The 13,959-nt window shown below is 41.1% G+C and overlaps 1 protein-coding gene across 23 annotated transcripts in view; it reads left to right on the top strand.

The window, feature by feature from the left end:
- Positions 1–13,959, top strand: part of NFIX (nuclear factor I X) — a 316,788-nt gene that overhangs the window by 110,245 nt on the left and 192,584 nt on the right. The window contains exon 1 of one of the 23 annotated variants that reach the window (XM_053302026.1): positions 9,789–9,959. The exons of 20 other annotated variants lie outside the window; for them this stretch is intronic. The gene's annotated coding sequence lies outside the window, so the exon portion shown is untranslated. Of the gene's footprint in view, positions 1–9,788; positions 9,960–10,488; positions 10,509–11,254; positions 11,276–13,959 lie in introns of those variants that run through there. 2 more of the 23 variants (XM_053302011.1, XM_053302030.1) reach the window with 2 other exon arrangements.

Below are 13,959 nucleotides of genomic sequence, written 5' to 3'. Positions count from 1 at the left end.
GCCAACAGTGTGGCAGTAGACTGGCAGCAGGAGAGAGGGACAACCACCATCATAATCAGAGACCTTGAGACCATAATAATCACAGACAAGGGATTATGAGACCCGGAATTTACACTGGTTAAGGATTGCACTGAAAGGATTTGCAGCCCCCAGAACCTATGTGAGTAAAGGAGTTAGACCTCAGTTGTTCAGAATGCATGGAACAACTGACTGGGTTAGATAACTGTAAGGCAATTGTCACTGGTGTATCATTAATTTATAAACATGCAATACTGCCAGAAACATTACGAAGCTATTCTCACAAGTGAGTAAAATTGGGCGAAGGGAGCCCAGCCTGGTTTTGCTCGCTTGTGAGAACCTGCGGGCTTGATGGCAAGCCTGGTGGCTCCACGGTGGCAAACCCGCCTACATAGCCACCCCCTTAAATGAGGTTAATGTAGCAAGCACTCCGTTAGTTAATCTCATTCAATTGATCGTGTGTCAGCCGTGGCTGCTTGCAGCCGTGGCGGGCACACTTGGGGGAGGGGGGATCCCAGAAATGTACTGCGCACTTGCACGGTGCATTACTGGGGCTCCAGGGGGTGGGGCGCCACACAGCAGTGCTTCCCTGTGCCCAGCCCTGCCGAGAGAGTCACGGCTGGGTGCGGGAGTGCCGGAGACAAGCCGCCACTCATATGGGCGGGCGATGTCCTGTTCACCACACTCTAGCAGCCATATTTTGAAACAATGACAGTTTCTGAGAAGTCTTTAAAGGCAGCCCCATGTACAACTTGGCACAGTACTCTAATCAGGATGTCACCAGTGCATTGCATGGATAACTGGTTAGACTATCTCTGTCCAGCAAGAGTCCCAGTTGCAGGGGAGCAACAGCAGGAGAGAGGGCATGCCCTCCTCACCTCTTGCCTGTGGGCTTCTCAGAGGCATCTGGTGGGCCACTATGTGAAATGGGATGCTGGACGAGATAGGCCTGATCCAGCAGGGCTGTTCTTATGTATGCCAGCGGAAGTTGGTTAAAGGCAATCCATACCACAGAAGTTGCTTGGGCATCCAAAGATCAGGCACTCCCAGTCTGAGAACCTGACCTATGCATTTTGTCAGGTGTGGATTTGCCCACTTCAGTGTCACACTGATGGGAGAAGCTGCACTAGGTTAAATTTTTCCCTTTCTACACAAGTTTTAAAGGACACTAGGACAGAACACAAGAGACTTATGTCAGGCAATCATATCTCCACATTCAGGATCCCTGAGCTAGATATACTAATTTAGCTGTTGGTTCTTGAGTCTGTTCATTTCTCTAAAGTTAAGGAGACAGGATAAACTTAATTTGTGCATGGATAAAGAAGAAGAATTAAATGGAAGTTTGAATGCCATCCAGTCACCATAATCTAAGTACTTCTGCCTCTTACAAAACAGATCTCCTTTTAGAGGTTTTGGATAAAATGTAATTCCACTTCCTGTGTGTTCTGAATAGGCTACCTAATTTATCCTGGGACGTTCTAACAAATATATTGTTAATTTTTAAAAAATTCTCATTTTAATTGCCTTACAACATTTTAATCACAGAAAAAGGAGCATGTAAATGCCTTAAATATAAATAAAATAAACAATGCATGGCCCCAATAATTTCACACCAACACCTTCCCCGAAAATTGAGTTCTGGACACAAGATGTTTTGTAATGTAGCAAATACATACAAGTATTAATCTCTTCCAACACTTACTTAATATGCACATCTAATGTACATATTAATGTGCATAAAGTAGAATATTGCTCCCTGTCCTGAGCCTTTGGAATGGGATCGCTAACAATTTTAAATAAAATAGAATGATTTTAAAGTGATCTTGACAATAACCCTATAAGGTAGAAGAGTATTTTTATCCACATATTCCATTTGCAGTGGGGCTGAAGCTGAGGTTTGCTTGAGCTCATGTCAGGGGAAGATTCAGTCTGGGCAGTCTTAGCCAGGCTTCATGCTTATGTGACTATCCCAGTCTTGGCTAGTCATTGCAGAAAGCCCAAACACCAGAAGCAACTTAGAAAATACAGTGGGCAGGTTCAGATGACATGCCAAAAGCCAAAGTGTTGGTTCCTGGAGTTTGCCTATATTTCAGTGGTGATGATGGGATGATATGCTGACATTTGTCATGTCCAAACCCGCCAGTGTTGATGTATTCTGCCTTGACTTTAGCTTCTAAACCTGACATCCGTAGCTGAGTGTAGGTACAAGCTCACCTGTATGACTTTGCATATATGCATGTATCCGTAGGACTATGTGACCTTTGTGCATGATGCAACAATTAGTGTTTCAAAGATAAAAATGACAGGTTAGTAATTACAAACATTCCTTTTGCGTTAACAAGGTGTTTCCTGCTTAGCTTTTCTCTTGAAGATCTCCTGCTATGCTGGAATCTTTCTAGAGTCAGGGAAGTGAGTGACTTGTGTTTCTTTCTCTTGTGCAAGCAGAATTCCTGGTGTCTCCAACTGCTTCTACTCCCTTACTCGGTTTGACGGAGGAGGAAGTTGGAGGCTGGTCCCTGACCTCATCCTAACATGTGGGGTTTCCTACCTGATCCCTGTGCTTATCTGACATTATCTCCCTGTCAGAGGAAGCAGAAGCATCCTATTCACAGGGCCTGATAAACAGGACATTTCCTTCCCCTCTTGCCAGGCAGGCCTATTTTTTTAATTTACCCCTAAGAGTGAAATATCTATCAAGGCAACTCATTCTATTGAACTTATATATGCATTAATGGTTCACTGAAGGGGTCTGCCTTTTTTCTTTTGAAAGACATATATAGTCTGGTAGACACAGATCTTAACTTGATCTACATCTTTAATTGGAACAACACAATTGCTCGGTGCAAGTTACAGACATTTTGAATGTCATAGTTCTGACTCCCTGATCTCTTGCGAGTGCGCGCGCGCGCGCACACACACACACACACACACACACACAATGTAATGCCTTTTGTATCAACTTGTTAAAGAATCAAGACATTGGATCCCAGCTGGATCTGACAAAATAACTCTCAGTGTGACCTGTCAAAGTCTTTTGAAAAGTTGTCTTCTCATCTAATGCTTATGCGAGACACTTCGGCATCTGGCTACCCTTTAAAAAAAATTGGGCCATTTGGGTGCCTCAGATGGAAAACTATTTCATATCCCATATTTGCATATAACATTTGAATACTCTATGATGGAACTGCTGATATTTCAGGGGCCACATCTGCATATGCCACCATATCTGAGTTGTGTATTCTCAGGTTCATTTCCAAATACACAATGTGAACATGATAATCTTTAAAAAGCAAACCAACAAACCCAGAGCCTATCTTCAGTATTTATTATGAGTTATATACACTAATTTCACAGCAGGGTCAAAACACTGAAGTGTGTATTTGTGTTGTTCTTAATAGGCAACATTGTGGTTGAATGGCATAAATAAATAGGCCAAGATATTCAGAGTGGGTCATTTAAATTGAAGTTCACATCTCTAACATCTGGACAAAAATTCTGAATTCTGTTAAAGATGTAGGTCTGAAGGACATTTTTTAAAACTTAAGATATGAATTAGCTCCATAGCTCAAGATGTAGCATCTGCATTGTCTAATAACAAGGAATGGTAATGGCAATTTGTACACTGCCTAGAGATTTACATATCAGGCGGTATAAAAATATGATAGATAAATAAATAATAAATAATGCCCTTATTCTAAATATTTGACTCACCTAATAGATGCATATATTATTGGCATCAGCAGTGAAGTACTAGTGTACCATTATGTGCTATTTTTTTAATTTTTATTGTGTTCCCCTCCCAATGTGTATATAATCCTGCTGTTCTGACCCTAAGCAGGCCCTCAAGATCGCTTTGGACCAGCAAATCCTTGGGACATCTCTGTGTCCTAAGTATATAAATATTGGCTAAAATGGGATTGTCAATGGCTACCTTTTGTGCTGGCATCTCTGATCATTTTGTCTATAGAATGAATTATAAAGAAGACGACTGTGAATGCAAAATGGACAAATTAATCAAAGTATAAAATGTTCTAAATGTCTTTGTCTAATTAATGCTGTGTAAACTCATTCCAGGAAGATATTTCTTATTTATTTTTGTAGTTTTATGGTTGCAGGACAATCCAGTGCAGAGCAGACCTAAAGACATGAAATATTACTAAAGAGAAGATCAGTATTTATTTTTCCCGTGAAATCTTCCTTCTTGCAAGACTTTGGAGCTGTACATTTGTTCCCTTTCTCTCACCACCTAGGAATCTGGCATCTAAGGGAGTCTATTTTTCACTTTCTCTTTCTCTCTCTTTGATTTTTCTCTTTTTTTTCTTCACGTGGGAAAGTAAGAAAACATTATTGTTAACAGAAACAAAGAAAAGGACCATGTCACATTATATTTTTAAAATGTAGTTTGTAGCTTTACTTTGCCTATGAACACTTGGATATTTGACTGTGTTTAAAGGGCAACAGAACAACAAATATTGGGAAAGTCTTTTCAGGCAGAAACCTGCAGGCTTTGGTTCCAGAAGCTGAACTGTGCCCTAAAGCAAAAGGATATGAGGATTAAATTAAATGGGAATAATTAATTTTGTTGTTGCTGTTGCCGCCACTTAGGCAGGGTCTGACTCTATCCCAAAAGCCTTGCCACAGGCAAATGTGTGGATCTCTTTAACATGAGGCACAGCAGTCTGAAATTGTGTGTGTGTGTGTGTATTTTCTTCTAGGTGAGAGGTGGATTTAAGAGAGAAGGTTGGCAAGTCAGAAAATAGGCATTCAAAGGAGAACAGCAGGATACTTTGGGCTGAAAGATCAGAATGTTCTATGGCTTCCCTGTGAACTGGGGGAAATCTCAGCATTTTGGGGAACCTTATCCCTTGCATTCTGGGGCGAGTTATATTCTTCTGATGTCTGAATGACAGGAAGTGGGATTTATCCCCATTAAACAAGGAGGCATGTAGAATAAACCTACCCATATTCAGACTATGTTAGTGCTGACATATCAACAACTTGGAGAGAGGTACCAGGGAAAAACCCAACCTGAATTTCTTTTCCTTCTGTCTGACTCCCAGCTCTCCTGCAAAAGCCTTTGGATATGCTTTGATGAGTGAATACTCCTCTGCTTGTATCCCAGTTTCTAGGATACTAATGCTAACTAGTTAGGCAGCTTTACTTCTTTCAAATTCGTTTAGCTTTCTTTTGCTTTTCTCTCTTGCTTTCTTAATCTTTCTTAGTCTCTGTCTAAATATTTTCACCTTTAAAAATTTTCACACTTGTTCTCAGCTGGCTAGGCTTTACCTTAGCTCAATGATATTCATATTATTCAGTACAGTATTAACATTGAATCCAAGGACATTTAGAAGAGGAGGTTTGCTTCTTGTTTTGTTTCGGATCATTATTTTAAAGATGTTCAGAGACAGATTTTTTAAAAAAATATCTATAGCACACCTGACAGATTGTTTCTAGAGTGGAAGAATTGGGACATTGTGATGCTGTGGACGGAGTACTAGGATTGGATGCAAGATTGGATGCAGTGTTGGAAATCTTCACTAAGTCTTGAAGCTCGGGACTAAATAGATATGATGTGAGAGATCTGTGAACAGAACATTCCATGTTTTATTAGATCAAAGCATCCGGTGTGTATATGTGGGAGGAATTCAGGTTGGGTCTATGGTGTGGGGAGTGCAGGTGCGGGACATTAGTCTTTACTCCTACATGTTTTCCTGGCTCATGTTTTTCTCCCCAGACTGCTATTTGCAGGTACCTATATGATACATGTATGGTTCCCCTAGGGGTCAACTAGCACCGTGGGGAGGGATCTTGGAGATCACCTTCTTCTGCATGATCCCCACCACACGTTAAGGTCATCGGAGGAGGTCCGTCTCCAGTTACCACTGGTTAGTCTGGTGGCGACTCAGAGGCGGGCCTTCTCTGTAGCTGCCCCGGAGCTGTGGAATGCACTCTTGGCAGAAATCCGTAATCTGAGTTCATTGCTGGCCTTCAAGAGAGCCCTTAAACCTATCTGTTTGGCCTGGCCTTCCAAAGTTTTAAAATTGTTGCAGACTGTTTTAATTGTTGTAAATGTTCAGCCTGGTTCTCCATGTTTTTTTAATGATTAGTTTTATGCTGTTTTTATAGTTTTGATTTTAATGATTAATTGATTTTAATTGTTTTTATTTTGATGTAAACTGCCCTTCACCATTTTTGGAAGGGTGGGATATAAAATAAATAAATAAATAAATAAATATATAAATTTGAATTGCCTAAATGGTGCAGGAGGAATGGGCTGTTTGTTTGTTTAAAACATGACCATGCCATCCTTCAGTTTTAAAATTTCCAGGGAAGCTCACAACAGTTGTAAAAAAGTATTAAATAAGCAGATATAAATTACTGCAAGAAAATGGTAAAAACCAGCCACAGTCAATAAAAACAGCAAATTAAAATTAATAAAATAACATGCAGGAAGGCTTGGGTGAATAAAAAGGTCTTCACCTGACTTTGAAAAGACATCCACCTCAGTCAAGGTGCCATGATGCAAAAGGCCTTGCCTCACTACTTGCCTCACTTCAGAAGGCGGGAGGACTCAGAAGAGATCTTAATGTTTGTGCAGGTTCATATGGAACAGGCAGTCCTTTAGGTACCCAGGTCTTGATCTGTTTAGGGCTTCAAAGGTAAACACCAATGCTTTGAATTTATCTCATAAATGCCTGGCAACTGCTGGCATTGTTAAGAACTAGCGAGATGTGTTCCCTTCATCTGGTCCCAGTTAGTGGCTTAGCATTTGCATTTTGGACTAAATAAAGTTTCCAAGGAGTCTTCAAAGGCAGCCCCAAATGTAAAAAAATTGTAGTAGCCTAGTCGGGAGCTTTCCAGGATATTGATAACTCCGGTCAGGCTAGCTCTGCCCAGAAAGCATATCCCCCTCCCTAGGAGCAGGTGGGAGGGCAGGCACCTCCAGCCTCAGAGGCAAGATGCCTCTGAATACCAGTTGCAGGGAAGCAGTAGCAGGAGAGAGAACATGCCCTCACCTCTTGCCTGTGGGCTTCTCAGAGGCATCTGGTGAGCCACTGGGGAAACAGGCTGCTGGACTAGATAGGCCTCCAGCCTGATCCAGCAGGGCTGTTCTTATGTTCTATGGGGTTGCAGCTGGTGCACCAGCATCAGCTAGTGAAATTTGCTTTGTGTTACAGATGCCACCTGGGCTTCCAGTGATACAGCTGGATCTATCAGCAACCCCAGATTGCAAACCTGATCTATTAGGAGGGTGTTTTAGTGTAACCCTGTCCAGAGCAGGTTGAATGGTCCTTCCCTACATAGAAAAATTATCAACCACCTGTATTGTCAGGACTGAGCTTCAGTTTATTGGTGCCCATCCAGGTCATCACTGATTCTAGATTCAGTACTTCCACAGCTTCACTCAAGGTCCAAACTACACTTGATGTTTACAGTGTTTCTGGTCCTGACAGATCCAAACTACACTTGATGTTTACAGTGTTTCTGGTCCTGACAGGCTCACTTTCTCTGACGTTAATAGCAACAGGATCAGGCCCCCGTGGACTGGGACCAATCACATACTTATTTGTATATTTCACCTCCTTGTCAGAAATTTCTATATGAAATAAATTTAAATCACCCAGGAAACATGAAAATAAACAAACAAATAAATTGACTACTTTGACTAAAAAATAATTTTAAACCCTAAAAAATGATCTAAAATAATGTGTAATTCTGCTTTCAAGTTACACTGCCAGTTCAGAAACATTCCCTGAATATTTTAAATAAACACATAAATATGTTATTCCTTTCTCTGCATTCTTTTCCTATGCAAAGCTAGCATTGTAGTGCTCATCAAGTCCCAATTATCCCTCTCCACAAAATGTGAACAGCAACATGACTATTTCCCTGTGAAGGTCTATCCATACCCATTATTTTGAAACGTGGGATCACTGTACTGGTTCTGGATCAAACTAGCATGACTGGAGCACTAAGGATAACATCTGTTACCACTTTAAATAGCCTGGAAGGGTCTTTGAATGGTCAAAACTAGCCTTTGGAGTATTCCATCTGTGCAGCATACTCCAATGTAAAGAGACTTCCTTGAAAGCTGCCCCATAGTTATGGAAAGACCCTTCCTCTTAAGGCTTTCTAGAAACGTTATAAACAAATCTGTATTTGGGTTGACTTTAAATTAGGGTTAGGACAAGCCTAAGGATATGGGGTTAGGGTTTTACTTGAGATGTGGCCTAGGGATTGTACATTTACAAATTGTATATGCCATCATGAGGGCTGGAAACATATTTATGTGTAGAAAGAAAACAGATTATTGGGCTCTTGGAAAATCCCGCTAGTCCCAAGTTGCATGTCTTAACTCTTATCTTTAGATAGGAAAAGAAAGATTTCCGCACAAGTCAGTGTTGACTCCAGGTGACCACAGAGCCATTGTGGTTTTCTTGGTAGAATACAGGAGTGGTTTACCATTGCTTTCTCCTGCACAGTATGAGAGTATGCATTTCAGCACCGTCCTATATTGCTACTGCCTGATATAGGAGTTTCCCATATTCTGGGAAACACACCAGCGGGGATTTGAACCAACAAACCTCTTGCTCTCTAGGCAGGTTGTTTCCCTGCTGTGCCATTAGGTGACTCACTATCTTTAGACAGTCTTTGATTAAATAGTTCTCCTGAGCATGAGACTGCCTTTCCCAACCCACTTTACTGTTGGATTGTTGATGAATAACATAATGCAATAGAATTATTACAATGTAATTGTTGTGATCATCTTTCCCAATCCTCTGCATTTCCACAATCACAAGGATCCTGGTTAAAAAGTTAATCAGGGTCAGCAAGCCACGTGGAGCTGATTGTGAGAATGCAGAATTCAGGGTAACCTTGGTCAAACAACTCTGGTTAAACAGCATTTAACCAGGATAGATAACCAGGATAGATAGAAGTCTACTGACATGAGGCAAGGAGGTTGTGTGGAAGGCTGCCAAAAACTTGCCTTACCTCAAAGACAATCCTGCAGCACTGGTGGGACTCCCACACAATCAGCACTGCTGCACAAAGCATGGATCACTGGAGGCCGGGATGATGTGTCCCGGCCTCCACATATCCCACAATGCATTGTGTGATGAGCACGGTGCATTGGTGGATATCCCAGTGAGATGGGCACTCTAGGCACCTGTCTCTGTGTATGCTCTGGCTGCAAGCAGCCCGAGCACACACATGATCCCAGTGCCAAGGTTAAGGGCGTGCAAAGTGGGTTTAGGCAGTGGGGCAGTGCCAGGATCCTCACCGATTCCAGTGCTGCACACGAGCAGCCTAACTCAGACTGGGCTGCCTTAGCCTGGGTTAGGCTGCTTGTGAGAACAGCCTTCGTGATTATCTCTCTGGTTAGCTTTGACTTCCATAGCTTTGTTGTGACACAACTCTGCCCCTCTGTTTCTGTGCTGTTCTGTTCTTTCTCTTCCTTTTTTAAAGGAGTGCTTTGATTTCTCTTTTCATTCTTTAGAAGCTTACTGTTCTCCTGCTGTACCACTTAAGTACAGGAACTTGCGTAGCCCTTTTAAAAAATAAAAATCATAAACACAAGCAGAGCTCTTCCTTTCTTCGGCCCACTCCTGCTGCAACGGTGCCTGACTATTTCAGGAACCTTTTGCTTTTTGTTTAATAGTTAAAGAATTGTCAGCTCTCCCTCTCCTTGCAATGGAAAGCTACCTCCCCTGATAAATATTTTTTAAAGTGGCAAGCAGGAGTATGACTGCCTCCCGGCAGCAACCCTTCCATTCTTAACCCCTTGCTGAGTGAGTCATGAAGGATCTGTAAACAGCTGCTGTTAGAGGATATGCATGTGTGATGATAACTTAACAGGACCTGACTTAATAAGGGGAGTTCTGGAGAAAGGAGAGGATACCTGTTTGTGAAATTTGAGATCCTTGGAACTTTTTTTTAAGGTAAGCTGTCCTGCACCATATAATTTGGCGTGGAAGCACCCATATGGAGGTAGCTGTGGCCGTAAATACATTCGCAAATACAACTGAGACAGGGTTTTTTGTTTCAAATACTAATAAGACATATTGACAGTGTGATCTTTTGCTGAAAATGGCAGCAGTTTGCTTTAATAAGAACCAAATAAATAAAGGAGAACCTAAATTATTAAAAATCACAGTTCTGTTGCATAGATTCTTAGGAGGGCAGAGCTCCCATCTGATTTTATGTGGAAGAACAGCAGTTACCTATCTAAGGGCTGATTCATATACCAACAACTCTCAGCTCAATATGTGCACTGCATCCATTGAGAGTATTGTCTGAGTTGACACTAGGTGATAGGAGTGTTATGTCTGTGATGAATAAACTGTAATGGTTTATTTCAGTAAACTGCTTTGGATAATTCCCCCCCCCCCCAAAGAAATATATAAATAGGTAATAAATCAAATAAGCAAGTCATCACTTAATTCCAAGGCCAATAAGTGATGATAAGTATGTGTGAACCCAGCCCTCAGGTAACCTACAGGGTGTTTTTTTAAAAGACATTATTTTCCTTTGTTGGGTAGGCAAGGGGGAGGTAACAGCTGGGTGAATTATGTAGACCATCCCTGTCGTGATTTGATTATTTCTTTTTTTACAGGACCAATAGCAATTTTAATAATTAAAACAAAAAACAGCCTGGAGTATAAGTGGTGTAGAGCCTCATTTGTGGAAGCATTTCCTTCTGCTCCCAAGAATTCAGTTGCCAGAGTTTCAGTGTCACATGCTATCGCTATTGCATGCACATTGATCCTGTGTCAAAGACAGCATATTAGTAAATATGAATAATGTGGCCTTTTAATGTTTTTCTCCAAGCAGAAAATCCCCAGGCTTTTCTCTGCTTCATGTTGGTCTTGTAAACTCTAGGTTGGGTTGGGAAATAAGAGTCCATTTTATACCCCAGTCGTATAACCACATTTACTTGGACGAGTGCCCCATTGATTTCAGTAGAAAGTACTTCTGAGTACTTGTGTTCAGGATTGGGTCTTAGGCCTAGTTCTCTCACTGAGTGGGTAAACTTGTATCTGGGCTCAAAGTGTATCTGGGCACTTCACACTCTTGTTCAAATGACGGAATGCCCCTCCATTCAAAAATATTCTCTACACATAGAAAAACAGATGTCAGGAAGGAGGGATCTAACTTAACCGTCTTCTTGATAGACATGCTGTTTTCTCTGTGGAGGGATATTTTCCAGTTGTGTGAGTCCCCACACGCAGTCTGAAGCAATAGAGCCCAGATACAGGTACACCTTATAGTAAGAGGAACTAGGCCCCTGTATATATAGATTCATAGAGTCAGTTTTATATAACCTTAAAGAATAATTATTTCCTGTGCCTTGCATTGTGTTTTCCCTCCCTAATTCTAAGAATTTAGGAAAGAATTAAAAAACCCCCACACAATTTCATCTAAAAGTCCGACTCAAAAATCCAGCAAAAAAGGCAAACCTCAGCTACTCCGCACTTCTGGCCTCGGTCTTCTAAGGTGACATTAACATATTTGCAGTCAAAATAGGATGCATTTCAAGCTCTTAACATAGACTCAAAGAGTGGTCTGAAAACTGCTATGACAGTAGTCATGAGTAGTTATGCTTTTTATAAACATTGCATACTTTTTTGTCAAAAGGTCCAGTGCAATCTGAATAGTAAGCAAAAATCTTCTGAAGCTCACCAGGGCATCAAGCCAGAGCTTTGGGCTGTATTATTTTCTCTGAGTGGTGCCCTTTACAAGTTTTTTGTGTGTGTTGCGGGGGTGGGGGGGTGGGTGGGTGTTAAAGCTGCAGCAAAGACTTGCTTTAACCAGCCAATCTGGTTGAGCTCTCAACCTTTGCTTTGCCCAAGATCCTGATCTACTATCTCCACACTTAATAGCTTAAAGTAGACACTTCCCACATATCTACATCCCTGTCACTTTGGTCATTCATCTGCCTGGAATATTATTTATTTTGATAATACATAGGCATATTTTCCTTCCATTGACTTTCATATAGTGTTTTGGACAGCAAAAATGAGAATGTATAGGTTGGAGAGGAAAGGATTAGAAATTGGTTCTTTAAATGAAGTGGTTTTGATCCTGCTGTGTTTGCTGCTTGTTAAAGTATGCTTTTAAAGGTGATGAATGAAAGTTATAGTATTTATCTTTTGATTTAAATAAGTATTTCACAAATTTGAGATAATTTTCAGTTGTCTAAGAAACTCACGGGACATAATCACAAAATTATTTCATTCATTCTGTTTTTGATGTTGACAGGAGTTTTCTTGAAGAATTGTATTGGGTAATGTGTTGCTTTAAGAGGTGCAAGGTTTTATATTTGGGGGTGAAACCTCCCAACCCTGACTAACTTTTAGATTATTAGAACAATATGACTAGGTAAAATAATTGAACTTCTAGGTTTACTCTGATGAAACAAATTGTGTTTTAGGAGCTTCAGGAAAGAAGGCTGGTGATATGACCTCCCCTCCCCCATAAAACCTTTATGAAATACGTATTTAAAGCAGAAGATAATACTATAACTTTCTTTCATTGCTTTTAAAGGCATACTTTAATTAATTGCAAACTCAGCCGGATCAAAACCACCTCATTTAAATAACCAATTTCTAATCCCTCACTTGCAAAAAGAAATAGACATTCTAGATGGGTAGCCATGTTTTGCTCTTGCAGCAAAACCAGCAAAGCATCTTGTGGCACCGTAAAGACGAATGGATTTCTTGTGGCACCGCTTTTGTAGGCTAGAACCATCTTGGTTAGGTGCATGGCAGAGTAAAGGATATCAAAACTTGCAACACCCATTGTACACGCTTGTTCATACTGCCTCCTCAATGTTCTGGTCCCCTTCCTTTCAAATGTTACACTTTTAACTATCATGATTTTGATCTTAAGGCATTTAATATTTTTTTATTATATTTCTGTAGTTTCTTTTTGTGCCTGCTGTGGGGTTTCTGAGACATGTCTTGTACAGCATTTTATATCTCTCAAAGATCATTTTTGTACCTAGAGGAGAGCTGTTGGAGAGAGCATTGCACCAGTGGGGCATTGTGATTTTTACAGTAATTGATAGAATGAAAGAGAGACGTGATTTTGCTACAAGTTGCCTTTTTGATTCAGAGCTTGCTTGTTTACAGACAGGAGCTTTTTGGAGGTTTGGAGGTGGTATTGGAGAACTGTCATTGCCACTGCTCATGTTATATGTTATGTTATGTTTCATCCTTTTTTGGCATCCTGATCAAATTGGCTTTGCATGTTTCCATAATTGTACGCTAAAAAAGACAAAAAGAGTCCCCGGAAGTGTGGCCAACATTACTGCGATCAGTGTGCGTATATTTGGCATGACTGTCACAGGTGCCAGTAGAACAGCTCCCATGATGAATAGTATACTTCCCACCTTCCTCAGTGCCTGGAGCACTTTTGAAATTTGACTTAAAGGGTTTTAAACATCATTTGATTTAGTGCATGAAACGACTGTTATCTCTCCACTAGTTTTATTTAGTTTTATTTAGGAGTGAAACTGACTAGGCTAATCACAGTGAATTCTGTGGAACTGGGAGAGGGTTGCAGTTAGAAATGAGTAAATCCAGATGAATAGGTCTTTTTCCTGCAGGGAAGTTAATCAACATCCTGAGTAGGTTCAGACCCTCCTCCATCAAAGGGCAGAGCCTGAGGGGACCTGCTGTATGGGGGCTATTTGGGGAGTACTGGGTAAGGATTCTAAAAATTAGGAATATAGGAAGCTACCTTCTAGTGAGTCAGACCCTTGATCCATCTAGCTCCATATTGTCTACATGGACGGAGGCTGCTCGCCACTCTTCTGCGGCGCGGCCAATTTGTCCCAGCCCCCTTTCCCAGGGAGCACGTGGGGACTGGGAGCCGCTTCTGATTGGCTCCCAGGTGCTTCCGGTGCAAACCGGAAGTGCCGAGCCCACAGCGTGCCTG

Source organism: Hemicordylus capensis, chromosome 2 (assembly GCF_027244095.1).
Source record: "Hemicordylus capensis ecotype Gifberg chromosome 2, rHemCap1.1.pri, whole genome shotgun sequence".
Taxonomy (NCBI): domain Eukaryota; kingdom Metazoa; phylum Chordata; class Lepidosauria; order Squamata; family Cordylidae; genus Hemicordylus; species Hemicordylus capensis.
The sequence above is the reverse complement of the archived record's forward strand: the minus strand, read 5'-3'. Positions and strand labels throughout refer to the sequence as shown.